A 19,061-nucleotide genomic window follows, 5' to 3' on the forward strand; every position below is an offset into this window, starting at 1 on the left:
CTCCACACTATTTTCACAGTTACTATGAACTTTTCCACTTCTTACAGAAAAAAACTAAAATTTTGCTTCGAAATATGCATAAATTTCAAAATATATTTAAGCGTGAAAGTTTTGCGCGTGCGCATAAAGCATACGTATTCTTAGCGTTGTGTATTTTGACCAGATTCTCATTAGTTTTGAAACGATCGGTTAAATATGTTAAGAATCTTACTACCAGCCGCCGTCAGAAGAAGGATTGGTCTTTTGGTTAGAGCGATAGGTATTTTCAAGGTTTTTTTTTTGCAGGTCTTCAGTTCGAGTCTCGAAACAGAGCAAATTTTGTCAATTTCACTTATTTTTTAAATTTATTTTAAACATTTTCTCCACACTATTTTCACAGTTACTATGAATTTTTCCACTTCTAACAGAAAAAAAAACTAAAATTTTGCTTCAAAATATGCATAAATCTCAAAATTTATTTAAGCGTGAAAGTCTTGCGCGTGCGCATAAAGCATACGTATTCTTAGCGTTGCGTATTTTGACCAGATTCCCATTAGTTTTGAAACGATCGGTTCAAGATGTTAAGAATCTTACTTCCAGCCGCAGATTCCAGAAGGGTTGGTCTGGTGGTTAGAGCGATAGGTGATTTCGAAGCTTTTTTTTGCAGGTCTTCAGTTCGAGTCTCGAAACAGAGCAATTTTTTTTTTGTCAATTTCACTTATTTTTTTTATTTATTTTAAACATTTTCTTCACACTATTTTCACAGTTACTCTGAATTTATCCACTTCTTACAGAAAAAAACTAAAATTTTGCTTCAAAATATGCATAAATTTCAAAATATATTTAAGCGTGAAAGTCTTGCGCGTGCCAATAAAGCATACGTATTCTTAGCATTGTGTATTTTGACCAGATTCCCATTAGTTTTGAAATGATCGGTTAAAGATGTTAAGAATCTTACTACCAGCCACCGTTTCAAAAAGGATTGGTCTGTGGTTAGAGTGATAGGTGATTTCGAAGCTTTTTTTTGCAGGTCTTCAGTTCGAGTCTCGAAACAGAGCAAATTTTGTCAATTTCACTTATTTTTTAAATTTATTTTAAACATTTTCTCCACACTATTTTCACAGTTACTATGAATTTTTCCACTTCTAACAGAAAAAAAACTAAACTTTTGCTTCAAAATATGCATAAATCTAAAAATTTTTTTAAGCGTGAAAGTCTTGCGCGTGCGCATAAAGCATACGTATTCTTAGCGTTGTGTATTTTGACCAGATTCCCATTAGTTTTGAAACGATCGGTTCAAGATGTTAAGAATCTTACTTCCAGCCGCAGATTCAAGAAGGGTTGGTCTGGTGGTTAGAGCGATAGGTGATTTCGAAGCTTTTTTTTGCAGGTCTTCAGTTCGAGTCTCGAAACAGAGCAATTTGTTTTGTCAATTTCACTTATTTTTTATTTATTTTAAACATTTTCTCCACACTATTTTCACAGTTACTATGAATTTTTCCACTTCTTGCAGTAAAAAACTAAAATTTTGCTTCAAAATATGCATAAATATACAAAATATATTTAAGCGTGAAAGTTTTGCGCGTGCGCATAAAGCATACGTATTCTTAGCGTTGTGTATTTTGACCAGATTCCCATTAGTTTTGAAACGATCGGTTCAAGATGTTAAGAATCTTACTTCCAGCCGCAGATTCAAGAAGGGTTGGTCTGGTGGTTAGAGCGATAGGTGATTTCGAAGCTTTTTTTTTGCAGGTCTTCAGTTCCAGTCTCGAAGCAGAACAATATTTTTGTAAATTTCACTTATTTTTTTATTTATTTTAAACATTTTCTCCACACTATTTTCAGAGTTACTATGAATTTTTAAACTTCTTACAAAAAAAAAAAACTAAAATTTTGCTTCAAAATATGCATAAATTTCAAAATATATTTAAGCGTGAAAGTCTTGCGCGTGCGCATAAAGCATACGTATACTTAGCATTGTGTATTTTGACCAGATTCCCATTAGTTTTGAAACGATCGGTTAAAGATTAGAAGAAACTTACTTTCAGCCGCAGATTCAAGAAGGATTTGTCTGGTGGTTAGAGCGATAGGTGAATTCGAAGCTTTTTTTGCAGGTCTTCTGTTCGAGTCTCGAAACAGAGCAATATTTTTGTAAATTTCACTTATTTTTTTATTTATTTTAAACATTTTCTCCACCCTATTTTCTCAGTTACTATGAATTTTTCCAATGCTTACACAAAAAAAACCAAAATTTTGCTTTAAAATATGCATAAATTTTAAAATATATTTAAGCGTGAAAGTATTGCGCGTGCGCATAAAGCATACGTATTCTTAGCATTGTGTATTTTGACCAGATTCCCATTAGTTTTGAAACGATCGGTTAAAGATGTTAAGAATCTTACTACCAGCCGCCGTATCAAGAAGGAGTGGTCTGGTGGTTAGAGCGATAGGTGATTTCGAAGCTTTTTTTTTGCAGGCCTTCAGTTCGAGTCTCGAAACAAAGCAATTTTTTTTGTCAATTTCACTTATTTTTTTATTTATTTTAAACATTTTCTCCACCCTATTTTCTCAGTTACTATGAATTTTTCCAATGCTTACACAAAAAAACCAAAATTTTGCTTCAAAATATGCATAAATTTCAGTATTGCGAATGCGCATAAAGCATACGTATTCTTAGCATTGTGTATTTTGACCAGATTGACATGAGTTTTGAAACGATCGGTTAAAGATGTTAAGAATCTTACTTCCAGCCGCAGATTCAAGAAGGATTTGTCTGGTGATTAGAGCGATAGGTGATTTCGAAGCTTTTTTTTTGCAGGTCTTCAGTTCGAGTCTCGAAACAGAGCAATTTTTTTGTCAATTTCACTTTTTTTTAAAATTTATTTTAAACATTTTCACCACACTATTTTCACAGTTACTATGAATTTATCCACTTCTTACAGAAAAAAAATAAAATTTTGCTTCTAAATATGCATAAATTTCAAAATATATTTAAGCGTGAAAGTATTGCGCGTGCGCATAAAGCATACGTATTCTTAGCATTGTGTATTTTGAACAGATTCCCATTAGTTTTGAAACTATCGGTTAAACATGTTAAGAATCTTACTTCAAGCCGCAGATTCTAGAAGGATTGGCCTGGTGGTTAGAGCGATAGGTGATTTCGAAGCTTTTTTTTGCAGGTCTTCAGTTCGAGTCTCGAAACCGAGCAATTTTTTTGTCAATTTCAGTTATTTTTTTTTTATTTATTTTAAACATTTTCACCACACTATTTTCACAGTTACTATGAATTTATCCACTTCTTACAGAAAAAAACTAAAATTTTGCTTCAAAATATGCATAAATTTCAAAATATATTTAAGCGTGAAAGTTTTGCGCGTGCGCATAAAGATTAAGTATTCTTAGCATTGTGTATTTTGACCAGATTCCCATTAGTTTTGAAACGATCGGTTAAAGATGTGAAGAATCTTACTTCCAGCCGCAGATTCAAGAAGGATTTGTCTGGTGGTTAGAGCGGTAGGTGATTTCGAAGCTTTTTTTGCAGATCTTCTGTTCGAGTCTCGAAACCGAGCAATATTTTTGTAAATTTCACTTATTTTTTATTTGTTTTAAACATTTTCTCCACACTATTTTCACAGTTACTATGAATTTTTCCACTTCTTACAGAAAAAAACTAAAATTTTGCTTCAAAATATGCATAAATTTCAAAATATATTTAAGCGTGAAAGTTTTGCGCGTGCGCATAAAGCATACGTATTCTTAGCGTTGTCTATTTTGACTAGATTCCCATTAGTTTTGAAACGATCGGTTCAAGATGTTAAGAATCTTACTTCCAGCCGCAGATTCAAGAAGCGTTGGTCTGGTGGTTAGAGCGGTAGTTGATTTCGAAGCTTTTTTTTGCAGGTCTTCAGTTCGAGTCTCGAAACAGAGCAATTTGTTTTGTCAATTTCACTTATTTTTTTTTATTTATTTTAAACATTTTCTCCACACTATTTTCACAGTTACTATGAACTTTTCCACTTCTTACAGAAAAAAACTAAAATTTTGCTTCGAAATATGCATAAATTTCAAAATATATTTAAGCGTGAAAGTTTTGCGCGTGCGCATAAAGCATACGTATTCTTAGCGTTGTGTATTTTGACCAGATTCTCATTAGTTTTGAAACGATCGGTTAAATATGTTAAGAATCTTACTACCAGCCGCCGTCAGAAGAAGGATTGGTCTTTTGGTTAGAGCGATAGGTATTTTCGAAGCTTTTTTTTTGCAGGTCTTCAGTTCGAGTCTCGAAACAGAGCAAATTTTATCAATTTCACTTATTTTTTAAATTTATTTTAAACATTTTCTCCACACTATTTTCACAGTTACTATGAATTTTTCCACTTCTAACAGAAAAAAAACTAAAATTTTGCTTCAAAATATGCATAAATCTCAAAATTTATTTAAGCGTGAAAGTCTTGCGCGTGCGCATAAAGCATACGTATTCTTAGCGTTGCGTATTTTGACCAGATTCCCATTAGTTTTGAAACGATCGGTTCAAGATGTTAAGAATCTTACTTCCAGCCGCAGATTCCAGAAGGGTTGGTCTGGTGGTTAGAGCGATAGGTGATTTCGAAGCTTTTTTTTGCAGGTCTTCAGTTCGAGTCTCGAAACAGAGCAATTTTTTTTTTGTCAATTTCACTTATTTTTTTTATTTATTTTAAACATTTTCTTCACACTATTTTCACAGTTACTCGAAATTTATCCACTTCTTACAGAAAAAAACTAAAATTTTGCTTCAAAATATGCATAAATTTCAAAATATATTTAAGCGTGAAAGTCTTGCGCGTGCACATTAAGATTAAGTATTCTTAGCATTGTGTATTTTGACTTGATTCCCATTAGTTTTGAAACGATCGGTTAAAGATGTTAAGAATCTTACTTCCAGCCGCAGTTTCAAGAAGGATTGGTCTGGTGGTTAGAGCGATAGGTGATTTCGAAGCTTTTTTTTGCAGGTCTTCAGTTCGAGTCTCGAAACAGAGCAATTTTTTTGTCTATTTCACTTATTTTTTTAAATTTATTTTAAACATTTTCTCTACACTATTTTCACAGTTACTATGAATTTTTCCACTTCTTACAGAAAAAAACAAAAATTTTGCTTCAAAATATGCATAAATTTCAAAATATATTTAAGCGTGAAAGTCTTGCGCGTGCGCATAAAGCATACGTATTCTTAGCATTGTGTATTTTGACCAGATTCCCATTAGTTTTGAAATGATCGGTTAAAGATGTTAAGAATCTTACTACCAGCCACCGTTTCAAAAAGGATTGGTCTGTGGTTAGAGTGATAGGTGATTTCGAAGCTTTTTTTTGCAGGTCTTCAGTTCGAGTCTCGAAACAGAGCAAATTTTGTCAATTTCACTTATTTTTTAAATTTATTTTAAACATTTTCTCCACACTATTTTCACAGTTACTATGAATTTTTCCACTTCTAACAGAAAAAAAACTAAACTTTTGCTTCAAAATATGCATAAATCTAAAAATTTTTTTAAGCGTGAAAGTCTTGCGCGTGCGCATAAAGCATACGTATTCTTAGCGTTGTGTATTTTGACCAGATTCCCATTAGTTTTGAAACGATCGGTTCAAGATGTTAAGAATCTTACTTCCAGCCGCAGATTCAAGAAGGGTTGGTCTGGTGGTTAGAGCGATAGGTGATTTCGAAGCTTTTTTTTGCAGGTCTTCAGTTCGAGTCTCGAAACAGAGCAATTTGTTTTGTCAATTTCACTTATTTTTTATTTATTTTAAACATTTTCTCCACACTATTTTCACAGTTACTATGAATTTTTCCACTTCTTGCAGTAAAAAACTAAAATTTTGCTTCAAAATATGCATAAATATACAAAATATATTTAAGCGTGAAAGTTTTGCGCGTGCGCATAAAGCATACGTATTCTTAGCGTTGTGTATTTTGACCAGATTCCCATTAGTTTTGAAACGATCGGTTCAAGATGTTAAGAATCTTACTTCCAGCCGCAGATTCAAGAAGGGTTGGTCTGGTGGTTAGAGCGATAGGTGATTTCGAAGCTTTTTTTTGCAGGTCTTCAGTTCGAGTCTCGAAACAGAGCAATTTGTTTTGTCAATTTCACTTATTTTTTTTATTTATTTTAAACATTTTCTCCACACTATTTTCACAGTTACTCTGAATTTTTCCACTTCATACAGAAAAAAACAAAAATTTTGCTTCAAAATATGCATAAATTTCAAAATATATTTAAGCGTGAATGTCTTGCGCGTGCGCATAAAGCATATGTATTCTTAGCATTGTATATTTTGACCAGATTCCCATTAGTTTTGAAACGATCGGTTAAAGATGTTAAGAATCTTACTACCAGCCGCAGATTCAAGAAGGGTTGGCCTGGTGGTTTGAGCGATAGGTGATTTCGAAGCTTTTTTTTGCAGGTCTTCAGTTCGAGTCTCGAAACAGAGCAATTTGTTTTGTCAATTTCACTTATTTTTTTATTTATTTTAAACATTTTCTCCACACTATTTCACAGTTAATATGAATTTTTCCACTTCTTACAGGAAAAAACTAAAATTTTGCTTCGAAATATGCATAAATTTCAAAATATATTTAAGTGTGAAAGTTTTGCGAGTGCGCATAAAGCATACGTATTCTTAGCGTTGTGTATTTTGACCAGATTCCCATTAGTTTTGAAACGATCGGTTCAAGATGTTAAGAATCTTACTTCCAGCCGCAGATTCAAGAAGCGTTGGTCTGGTGGTTAGAGCGGTAGTTGATTTCGAAGCTTTTTTTTGCAGGTCTTCAGTTCGAGTCTCGAAACAGAGCAATTTGTTTTGTCAATTTCACTTATTTTTTTTATTTATTTTAAACATTTTCTCCACACTATTTTCACAGTTACTATGAACTTTTCCACTTCTTACAGAAAAAAACTAAAATTTTGCTTCGAAATATGCATAAATTTCAAAATATATTTAAGCGTGAAAGTTTTGCGCGTGCGCATAAAGCATACGTATTCTTAGCGTTGTGTATTTTGACCAGATTCTCATTAGTTTTGAAACGATCGGTTAAATATGTTAAGAATCTTACTTCCAGCCGCAGATTCAAGAAGGATTGGTCTGGTGGTTAGGGCGATAGATGATTTCAAAGCTTTTTTTGCATCTCTTGAGTTCGAGTCTCGAAATTGAGCAATTTTTTTGTTGATTTCACTTATTTTTTTTAAAATTTATTTTAAACATTTTCTCCACTCTATTTTCACAGTTACTATGAGTTTTTCCACTTCTAACAGAAAAAAAACTAAACTTTTGCTTCAAAATATGCATAAATTTCAAAATATATTTAAGCGTGAAAGTCTTGCGCGTGCGCGTAAAGCATACGTATTCTTAGCGTTGTCTGTTTTGACTAGATTCCCATTAGTTTTGAAACGATTAGTCAAACATGTTAAGAGACTTATTTCCAGCAGCAGTTTCACGAAGGATTGGTCTGGTGGTTAGAGCGATAGGTGATTTGGAAGCTTTTTTTGCAGATCTTCAGTTCGAGTCTCGAAACAGAGCATATTTTTGTCAATTTCACTTATTTTTTTTATTTATTTTAAACATTTTCTCCACACTATTTTCACAGTTACTATGAATTGTTCCACTTCTTTCAGAAAAATACTAAAATTTTACTTCAAAATATGCAGAAATTTTAAAATATATTTAAGCGTGAAAGTATTGCGCGTGCGCATAAAGCATACGTATTCTTAGCATTGTGTATTTTGAACAGATTCCCATTAGTTTTGAAACTATCGGTTAAAGATGTTAAGAATCTTACTACCAGCCGCCGTCAGAAGAAGGATTGGTCTTTTGGTTAGAGCGATAGGTATTTTCGAAGCTTTTTTTTTGTAGGTCTTCAGTTCGAGTCTCGAAACAGAGCAAATTTTGTCAATTTCACTTATTTTTTAAATTTATTTTAAACATTTTCTCCACACTATTTTCACAGTTACTATGAATTTTTCCACTTCTAACAGAAAAAAAAACTAAACTTTTGCTTCAAAATATGCATAAATCTAAAAATTTTTTTAAGCGTGAAAGTCTTGCGCGTGCGCATAAAGCATACGTATTCTTAGCGTTGTGTATTTTGACCAGATTCCCATTAGTTTTGAAACGATCGGTTCAAGATGTTAAGAATCTTACTTCCAGCCGCAGATTCAAGAAGGGTTGGTCTGGTGGTTAGAGCGATAGGTGATTTCGAAGCTTTTTTTTGCAGGTCTTCAGTTCGAGTCTCGAAACAGAGCAATTTGTTTTGTCAATTTCACTTATTTTTTATTTATTTTAAACATTTTCTCCACACTATTTTCACAGTTACTATGAATTTTTCCACTTCTTGCAGTAAAAAACTAAAATTTTGCTTCAAAATATGCATAAATATACAAAATATATTTAAGCGTGAAAGTTTTGCGCGTGCGCATAAAGCATACGTATTCTTAGCGTTGTGTATTTTGACCAGATTCCCATTAGTTTTGAAACGATCGGTTCAAGATGTTAAGAATCTTACTTCCAGCCGCAGATTCAAGAAGGGTTGGTCTGGTGGTTAGAGCGATAGGTGATTTCGAAGCTTTTTTTTGCAGGTCTTCAGTTCGAGTCTCGAAACAGAGCAATTTGTTTTGTCAATTTCACTTATTTTTTTTATTTATTTTAAACATTTTCTCCACACTATTTTCACAGTTACTCTGAATTTTTCCATTTCATACAGAAAAAAACAAAAATTTTGCTTCAAAATATGCATAAATTTCAAAATATATTTAAGCGTGAATGTCTTGCGCGTGCGCATAAAGCATATGTATTCTTAGCATTGTATATTTTGACCAGATTCCCATTAGTTTTGAAACGATCGGTTAAAGATGTTAAGAATCTTACTACCAGCCGCAGATTCAAGAAGGGTTGGTCTGGTGGTTTGAGCGATAGGTGATTTCGAAGCTTTTTTTTGCAGGTCTTCAGTTCGAGTCTCGAAACAGAGCAATTTGTTTTGTCAATTTCACTTATTTTTTTATTTATTTTAAACATTTTCTCCACACTATTTCACAGTTAATATGAATTTTTCCACTTCTTACAGGAAAAAACTAAAATTTTGCTTCGAAATATGCATAAATTTCAAAATATATTTAAGTGTGAAAGTTTTGCGAGTGCGCATAAAGCATACGTATTCTTAGCGTTGTGTATTTTGACCAGATTCCCATTAGTTTTGAAACGATCGGTTCAAGATGTTAAGAATCTTACTTCCAGCCGCAGATTCAAGAAGCGTTGGTCTGGTGGTTAGAGCGGTAGTTGATTTCGAAGCTTTTTTTTGCAGGTCTTCAGTTCGAGTCTCGAAACAGAGCAATTTGTTTTGTCAATTTCACTTATTTTTTTTATTTATTTTAAACATTTTCTCCACACTATTTTCACAGTTACTATGAACTTTTCCACTTCTTACAGAAAAAAACTAAAATTTTGCTTCGAAATATGCATAAATTTCAAAATATATTTAAGCGTGAAAGTTTTGCGCGTGCGCATAAAGCATACGTATTCTTAGCGTTGTGTATTTTGACCAGATTCTCATTAGTTTTGAAACGATCGGTTAAATATGTTAAGAATCTTACTACCAGCCGCCGTCAGAAGAAGGATTGGTCTTTTGGTTAGAGCGATAGGTATTTTCGAAGCTTTTTTTTTGCAGGTCTTCAGTTCGAGTCTCGAAACAGAGCAAATTTTGTCAATTTCTTATTTTTTAAATTTATTTTAAACATTTTCTCCACACTATTTTCACAGTTACTATGAATTTTTCCACTTCTAACAGAAAAAAAAACTAAAATTTTGCTTCAAAATATGCATAAATCTCAAAATTTATTTAAGCGTGAAAGTCTTGCGCGTGCGCATAAAGATTAAGTATTCTTAGCGTTGTGTATTTTGACCAGATTCCCATTAGTTTTGAAACGATCGGTTCAAGATGTTAAGAATCTTACTTCCAGCCGCAGATTCAAGAAGGGTTGGTCTGGTGGTTAGAGCGATAGGTGATTTCGAAGCTTTTTTTTGCAGGTCTTCAGTTCGAGTCTCGAAACAGAGCAATTTTTTTTTTTGTCAATTTCACTTATTTTTTTTATTTATTTTAAACATTTTCTTCACACTATTTTCACAGTTACTCTGAATTTATCCACTTCTTACAGAAAAAAACTAAAATTTTGCTTCAAAATATGCATAAATTTCAAAATATATTTAAGCGTGAAAGTCTTGCGCGTGCGCATAAAGATTAAGTATTCTTAGCATTGTGTATTTTGACCAGATTCCCATTAGTTTTGAAACGATCGGTTAAAGATGTGAAGAATCTTACTTCCAGCCGCAGATTCAAGAAGGATTGGTCTGGTGGTTAGGGCGATAGATGATTTCAAAGCTTTTTTTGCATCTCTTGAGTTCGAGTCTCGAAATTGAGCAATTTTTTTGTTGATTTCACTTATTTTTTTTAAAATTTATTTTAAACATTTTCTCCACTCTATTTTCACAGTTACTATGAGTTTTTCCACTTCTAACAGAAAAAAAACTAAACTTTTGCTTCAAAATATGCATAAATTTCAAAATATATTTAAGCGTGAAAGTCTTGCGCGTGCGCGTAAAGCATACGTATTCTTAGCGTTGTCTGTTTTGACTAGATTCCCATTAGTTTTGAAACGATTAGTCAAACATGTTAAGAGACTTATTTCCAGCAGCAGTTTCACGAAGGATTGGTCTGGTGGTTAGAGCGATAGGTGATTTGGAAGCTTTTTTTGCAGATCTTCAGTTCGAGTCTCGAAACAGAGCATATTTTTGTCAATTTCACTTATTTTTTTTATTTATTTTAAACATTTTCTCCACACTATTTTCACAGTTACTATGAATTGTTCCACTTCTTTCAGAAAAATACTAAAATTTTACTTCAAAATATGCAGAAATTTTAAAATATATTTAAGCGTGAAAGTATTGCGCGTGCGCATAAAGCATACGTATTCTTAGCATTGTGTATTTTGAACAGATTCCCATTAGTTTTGAAACTATCGGTTAAAGATGTTAAGAATCTTACTACCAGCCGCCGTCAGAAGAAGGATTGGTCTTTTGGTTAGAGCGATAGGTATTTTCGAAGCTTTTTTTTTGTAGGTCTTCAGTTCGAGTCTCGAAACAGAGCAAATTTTGTCAATTTCACTTATTTTTTAAATTTATTTTAAACATTTTCTCCACACTATTTTCACAGTTACTATGAATTTTTCCACTTCTAACAGAAAAAAAAACTAAAATTTTGCTTCAAAATATGCATAAATCTCAAAATTTATTTAAGCGTGAAAGTCTTGCGCGTGCGCATAAAGCATACGTATTCTTAGCGTTGTGTATTTTGACCAGATTCCCATTAGTTTTGAAACGATCGGTTCAAGATGTTAAGAATCTTACTTCCAGCCGCAGATTCAAGAAGGGTTGGTCTGGTGGTTAGAGCGATAGGTGATTTCGAAGCTTTTTTTTGCAGGTCTTCAGTTCGAGTCTCGAAACAGAGCAATTTTTTTTTTGTCAATTTCACTTATTTTTTTTATTTATTTTAAACATTTTCTTCACACTATTTTCACAGTTACTCTGAATTTATCCACTTCTTACAAAAAAAACTAAAATTTTGCTTCAAAATATGCATAAATTTCAAAATATATTTAAGCGTGAAAGTCTTGCGCGTGCGCATAAAGATTAAGTATTCTTAGCATTGTGTATTTTGACCAGATTCCCATTAGTTTTGAAACGATCGGTTAAAGATGTGAAGAATCTTACTTCCAGCCGCAGATTCAAGAAGGATTGGTCTGGTGGTTAGGGCGATAGATGATTTCAAATCTTTTTTTGCATCTCTTGAGTTCGAGTCTCGAAATTGAGCAATTTTTTTGTTGATTTCACTTATTTTTTTAAAAATTTATTTTAAACATTTTCTCCACTCTATTTTCACAGTTACTATGAATTTTTCCACTTTTTACAGAAAAAAACTAAAATTTTGCTTCAAAATATGCATAAATTTCAAAATATATGTAAGCGTGAAAGTCTTGCGCGTGCGCATAAAGATTAAGTATTCTTAGCATTGTGTATTTTGACCAGATTCCCATTAGTTTTGAAACGATCGGTTAAAAATGTGAAGAATCTTACTTCCAGCCGCAGATTCAAGAAGGATTGGTCTGGTGGTTAGGGCGATAGATGATTTCAAAGCTTTTTTTGCATCTCTTGAGTTCGAGTCTCGAAATTGAGCAATTTTTTTGTTGATTTCACTTATTTTTTTTAAAATTTATTTTAAACATTTTCTCCACTCTATTTTCACAGTTACTATGAATTTTTCCACTTCTAACAGAAAAAAAACTAAACTTTTGCTTCAAAATATGCATACATCTCAAAATTTTTTTAAGCGTGAAAGTCTTGCGCGTGCGCATAAAGCATACGTATTCTTAGCGTTGTGTATTTTGACCAGATTCCCATTAGTTTTGAAACGATCGGTTCAAGATGTTAAGAATCTTACTTCCAGCCGCAGATTCAAGAAGGGTTGGTCTGGTGGTTAGAGCGATAGGTGATTTCGAAGCTTTTTTTTGCAGGTCTTCAGTTCGAGTCTCGAAACAGAGCAATTTGTTTTGTCAATTTCACTTATTTTTTATTTATTTTAAACATTTTCTCCACACTATTTTCACAGTTACTATGAATTTTTCCACTTCTTACAGAAAAAAACTAAAATTTTGCTTCAAAATATGCATAAATATACAAAATATATTTAAGCCTGAAAGTTTTGCGCGTGCGCATAAAGCATACGTATTCTTAGCGTTGTGTATTTTGACCAGATTCCCATTAGTTTTGAAACGATCGGTTCAAGATGTTAAGAATCTTACTTCCAGCCGCATATTCAAGAAGGGTTGGTCTGGTGGTTAGAGCGATAGGTGATTTCGAAGCTTTTTTTTGCAGGTCTTCAGTTCGAGTCTCGAAACAGAGCAATTTGTTTTGTCAATTTCACTTATTTTTTTAAATTTATTTTAAACATTTTCTCCACACTATTTTCACAGTTACTCTGAATTTTTCCACTTCATACAGAAAAAAACTAAAATTTTGCTTCAAAATATGCACAAATTTCAAAATATATTTAAGCGTGAAAGTCTTGCGCGTGCGCATAAAGATTAAGTATTCTTAGCATTGTGTATTTTGACCAGATTCTCATTAGTTTTGAAACGATCGGTTAAAGATGTTAAGAATCTTACTTCCAGCCGCAGATTCAAGATGGGTTGGTCTGGTAGTTAGAGCGATAGGTGATTTTGAAGCTTTTTTTTGCAGGTCTTCAGTTCGAGTCTCGAAACAGAGCAATTTTTTATTCGTCAATTTCACTTATTTTTTTTATTTATTTTAAACATTTTCTTCACACTATTTTCACAGTTACTATGAATTTATCCACTTCTTACAGAAAAAAACTAAAATTTTGCTTCAAAATATGCATAAATTTCAAAATATATTTAAGCGTGAAAGTCTTGCGCGTGCGCATAAAGATTAAGTATTCTTAGCATTGTGTATTTTGACCAGATTCCCATTAGTTTTGAAACGACCGGTTAAATATGTTAAGAATCTTACTTCCAGCCGCAGATTCAAGAAGGATTGGACTGGTGGTTAGGGCGATAGATGATTTCAAAGCTTTTTTTGCATCTCTTGAGTTCGAGTCTCGAAATTGAGCAATTTTTTTGTCGATTTCACTTATTTTTTTAAAATTTATTTTAAACATTTTCTCCACTCTATTTTCACAGTTACTATGAATTTTTCCACTTCTTACAGAAAAAAACTAAAATTTTGCTTCAAAATATGCATAAATTTCAAAATATATGTAAGCGTGAAAGTCTTGCGCGTGCGCATAAAGATTAAGTATTCTTAGCATTGTGTATTTTGACTAGATTCCCATTAGTTTTGAAACGATCGGTTAAAGATGTTAAGAATCTTACTTCCAGCAGCAGATTAAAGAAGGATTGGTCTGGTGGTTAGAGCGATAGGTGATTTCGAAGCTTTTTTTTGCAGGTCTTCAGTTCGAGTCTCGAAACAGAGCAATTTTTTTGTCTATTTCACTTATTTTTTTAAATTTATTTTAAACATTTTCTCAACACTATTTTCACAGTTACTATGAATTTTTCCACTTCTTACAGAAAAAAACAAAAATTTTGCTTCAAAATATGCATAAATTTCAAAATATATTTAAGCGTGAAAGTCTTGCGCGTGCGCATAAAGCATACGTATTCTTAGCATTGTGTATTTTGACCAGATTCCCATTAGTTTTGAAATGATCGGTTAAAGATGTTAAGAATCTTACTACCAGCCACCGTTTCAAGAAGGATTGGTCTGTGGTTAGAGCGATAGGTGATTTCGAAGGTTTTTTTTGCAGGTCTTCAGTTCGAGTCTCGAAACAGAGCAAATTTTGTCAATTTCACTTATTTTTTAAATTTATTTTAAACATTTTCTCCACACTATTTTCACAGTTACTATGAATTTTTCCACTTCTAACAGAAAAAAAACTAAACTTTTGCTTCAAAATATGCATAAATCTAAAAATGTTTTTAAGCGTGAAAGTATTGCGCGTGCGCATAAAGCATACGTATTCTTAGCGTTGTGTATTTTGACCAGATTCCCATTAGTTTTGAAACGATCGGTTCAAGATGTTAAGAATCTTACTTCCAGCCGCAGATTCAAGAAGGGTTGGTCTGGTGGTTAGAGCGATAGGTGATTTCGAAGCTTTTTTTTGCAGGTCTTCAGTTCGAGTCTCGAAACAGAGCAATTTGTTTTGTCAATTTCACTTATTTTTTATTTATTTTAAACATTTTCTCCACACTATTTTCACAGTTACTATGAATTTTTCCACTTCTAACAGAAAAAAAACTAAACTTTTGCTTCAAAATATGCATAAATCTAAAAATTTTTTTAAGCGTGAAAGTCTTGCGCGTGCGCATAAAGCATACGTATTCTTAGCGTTGTGTATTTTGACCAGATTCCCATTAGTTTTGAAACGATCGGTTCAAGATGTTAAGAATCTTACTTCCAGCCGCAGATTCAAGAAGGGTTGGTCTGGTGGTTAGAGCGATAGGTGATTTCGAAGCTTTTTTTTGCAGGTCTTCAGTTCGAGTCTCGAAACCGAGCAATTTGTTTTGTCAATTTCACTTATTTTTTATTTATTTTAAACATTTTCTCCACACTATTTTCACAGTTACTATGAATTTTTCCACTTCTTACAGAAAAAAACTAAAATTTTGCTTCAAAATATGCATAAATTTCAAAATATATTTAAGCGTGAAAGTTTTGCGAGTGCGCATAAAGCATACGTATTCTTAGCGTTGTGTATTTTGACCAGATTCCCATTAGTTTTGAAACGATCGGTTCAAGATGTTAAGAATCTTACTTCCAGCCGCAGATTCAAGAAGCGTTGGTCTGGTGGTTAGAGCGGTAGTTGATTTCGAAGCTTTTTTTTGCAGGTCTTCAGTTCGAGTCTCGAAACAGAGCAATTTGTTTTGTCAATTTCACTTATTTTTTTTATTTATTTTAAACATTTTCTCCACACTATTTTCACAGTTACTATGAATTTTTCCACTTCTTACAGAAAAAAACTAAAATTTTGCTTCAAAATATGCATAAATTTCCAAAATATATTTAAGCGTGAAAGTTTTGCGCATGCGCATAAAGCAAACGTATTCTTAGCGTTGTGTATTTTGACCAGATTCCCATTAGTTTTGAAACGATCGGTTAAAGATGTTAAGAATCTTACTACCAGCCGCCGTTTCAAGAAGGATTGGTCTGGTGGTTAGAGCGATAGGTGATTTCGAAGATTTTTTTTGCAGGTCTTCAGTTCGAGTCTCGAAACAGAGCAATTTGTTTTGTCAATTTCACTTATTTTTTTTTTATTTTAAACATTTTCTCCACACTATTTTCACAGTTAATATGAATTATTAAAATTCTTACAGAAAAAAACTAAAATTTTGTTTCAAAATATGCATAAATTTCAAAATATATTTAAGCGTGAAAGTCTTGCGCGTGCGCATAAAGCATACGTATTCTTAGCATTGTGTATTTTGACCAGATTCTCATTAGTTTTGAAACGATCGGTTAAATATGTTAAGAATCTTACTACCAGCCGCCGTCAAAAGAAGGATTGGTCTGGTGGTTAGAGCGATAGGTGATTTCGAAGCTTTTTTTTTGCAGGTCTTCAGTTCCAGTCTTGAAACAGAGCAAATTTTGTCAATTTTACTTATTTTTTAAATTTATTTTAAACATTTTCTCCACGCTATTTTCACAGTTACTATGAATTTTTCCACACTATTTTCATTAGTTTTGAAACGATCGGTTAAAGATGTTAAGAATCTTACTACCAGCCGCCGTTTCAAGAAGGATTGGTCGAGCGATAGGTGATTTCGAAGATTTTTTTTGCAGGTCTTCAGTTCGAGTCTCGAAACAGAGCAATTTTTTTGTCAATTTCACTTATATTTTTTATTTATTTTAAACATTTTCTCCACACTATTTTCACAGTTACTCTGAATTTTTCCACTTCTAACAGAAAAAACTAAAATTTTGCTTCAAAATATGCATAAATTTCAAAATATATTTAAGCGTGAAAGTCTTGTGCGTGCGCATAAAGCATACGTATTCTTAGCATTGTGTATTTTGACCAGATTCTCATTAGTTTTGAAACGATCGGTTAAAGATGTTAAGAATCTTACTACCAGCCGCCGTCAAAAGAAGGATTGGTCTGGTGGTTAGAACAATAGGTGATTTCGAATCTTTTTTTTTGCAGGTCTTCAGTTCGAGTCTCGAAACAGAGCAAATTTTGTCAATTTCACTTATTTTTTAAATTTATTTTAAACATTTTCTCCACACTATTTTCACAGTTACTATGAATTTTTCCACTTCTTACAGAAAAAAAACTAAAATTTTGCTTCAAAATATGCATAAATTTCAAAATATATTTAAGCGTGAAAGTCTTGCGCGTGCGCATAAAGCATACGTATTCTTAGCATTGTGTATTTTGACCAGATTCCCATTAGTTTTGAAATGATCGGTTAAAGATGTTAAGAATCTTACTACCAGCCACCGTTTCAAGAAGGATTGGTCTGTGGTTAGAGCGATAGGTGATTTCGAAGCTTTTTTTTGCAGGTCTTCAGTTCGAGTCTCGAAACAGAGCAAATTTTGTCAATTTCACTTATTTTTTAAATTTATTTTAAACATTTTCTCCACACTATTTTCACAGTTACTATGAATTTTTCCACTTCTAACAGAAAAAAAACTAAACTTTTGCTTCAAAATATGCATAAATCTAAAAATTTTTTTAAGCGTGAAAGTCTTGCGCGTGCGCATAAAGCATACGTATTCTTAGCGTTGTGTATTTTGACCAGATTCCCATTAGTTTTGAAACGATCGGTTCAAGATGTTAAGAATCTTACTTCCAGCCGCAGATTCAAGAAGGGTTGGTCTGGTGGTTAGAGCGATAGGTGATTTCGAAGCTTTTTTTTGCAGGTCTTCAGTTCGAGTCTCGAAACAGAGCAATTTGTTTTGTCAATTTCACTTATTTTTTATTTATTTTAAACATTTTCTCCACACTATTTTCACAGTTACTATGAATTTTTCCACTTCTAACAGAAAAAAAACTAAACTTTTGCTTCAAAATATGCATAAATCTAAAAATTTTTTTAAGCGTGAAAGTCTTGCGCGTGCGCATAAAGCATACGTATTCTTAGCGTTGTGTATTTTGACCAGATTCCCATTAGTTTTGAAACGATCGGTTCAAGATGTTAAGAATCTTACTTCCAGCCGCAGATTCAAGAAGGGTTGGTCTGGTGGTTAGAGCGATAGGTGATTTCGAAGCTTTTTTTTGCAGGTCTTCAGTTCGAGTCTCGAAACAGAGCAATTTGTTTTGTCAATTTCACTTATTTTTTATTTATTTTAAACATTTTCTCCACACTATTTTCACAGTTACTATGAATTTTTCCACTTCTTACAGAAAAAAACTAAAATTTTGCTTCAAAATATGCATAAATTTCAAAACATATTTAAGCGTGAAAGTCTTGCGCGTGCGCATAAAGCATACGTATTCTTAGCGTTGTGTATTTTGACCAGATTCCCATTAGTTTTGAAACGATCGGTTAAAGATGTTAAGAATCTTACTACCAGCCGCCGTTTCAAGAAGGATTGGTCTGGTGGTTAGAGCGATAGGTGATTTCGAAGATTTTTTTTGCAGGTCTTCAGTTCGAGTCTCGAAACAGAGCAATTTGTTTTGTCAATTTCACTTATTTTTTTTTTATTTTAAACATTTTCTCCACACTATTTTCACAGTTAATATGAATTATTAAAATTCTTACAGAAAAAAACTAAAATTTTGCTTCAAAATATGCATAAATTTCAAAATATATTTAAGCGTGAAAGTCTTGCGCGTGCGCATAAAGCATACGTATTCTTAGCATTGTGTATTTTGACCAGATTCTCATTAGTTTGGAAACGATCGGTTAAATATGTTAAGAATCTTACTACCAGCCGCCGTCAAAAGAAGGATTGGTCTGGTGGTTAGAGCGATAGGTGATTTCGAAGGTTTTTTTTTTGCAGGTTTTCAGTTCGAGTCTCGAAACAGAGCAAATTTTGTCAATTTCACTTATTTTTTCAATTTATTTTAAACATTTTCTCCACACTATTTTCACAGTTACTATGATTTTTTCCACTTCTTACAGAAAAAAAACTAAAATTTTGCTTCAAAATATGCATAAATTTCAAAATATATTTAAGCGTGAAAGTTTTGCGCGTGCGCATAAAGCATACGTATTCTTAGTGTTGTGTATTTTGACCAGATTCCCATTAGTTTTGAAACGATCGGTTCAAGATGTTAAGAATCTTACTTCCAGCCGCAGATTCAAGAAGGGTTGGTCTGGTGGTTAGAGCGATAGGTGATTTCGAAGTTTTTTTTTGCCGGTCTTCAGTTCGAGTCTCGAAAGAGAGCAATTTTTTTTGCCAATTTCACTTATTTATTTTTATTTATTTTAAACATTTTCTCCACACTATTTTCACAGTTACTCTGAATTTTTCCACTTCTTACATTAAAA

The sequence above is a fragment of the Argiope bruennichi genome, chromosome 6 (assembly GCF_947563725.1).
Source record: "Argiope bruennichi chromosome 6, qqArgBrue1.1, whole genome shotgun sequence".
NCBI classification, from domain to species: domain Eukaryota; kingdom Metazoa; phylum Arthropoda; class Arachnida; order Araneae; family Araneidae; genus Argiope; species Argiope bruennichi.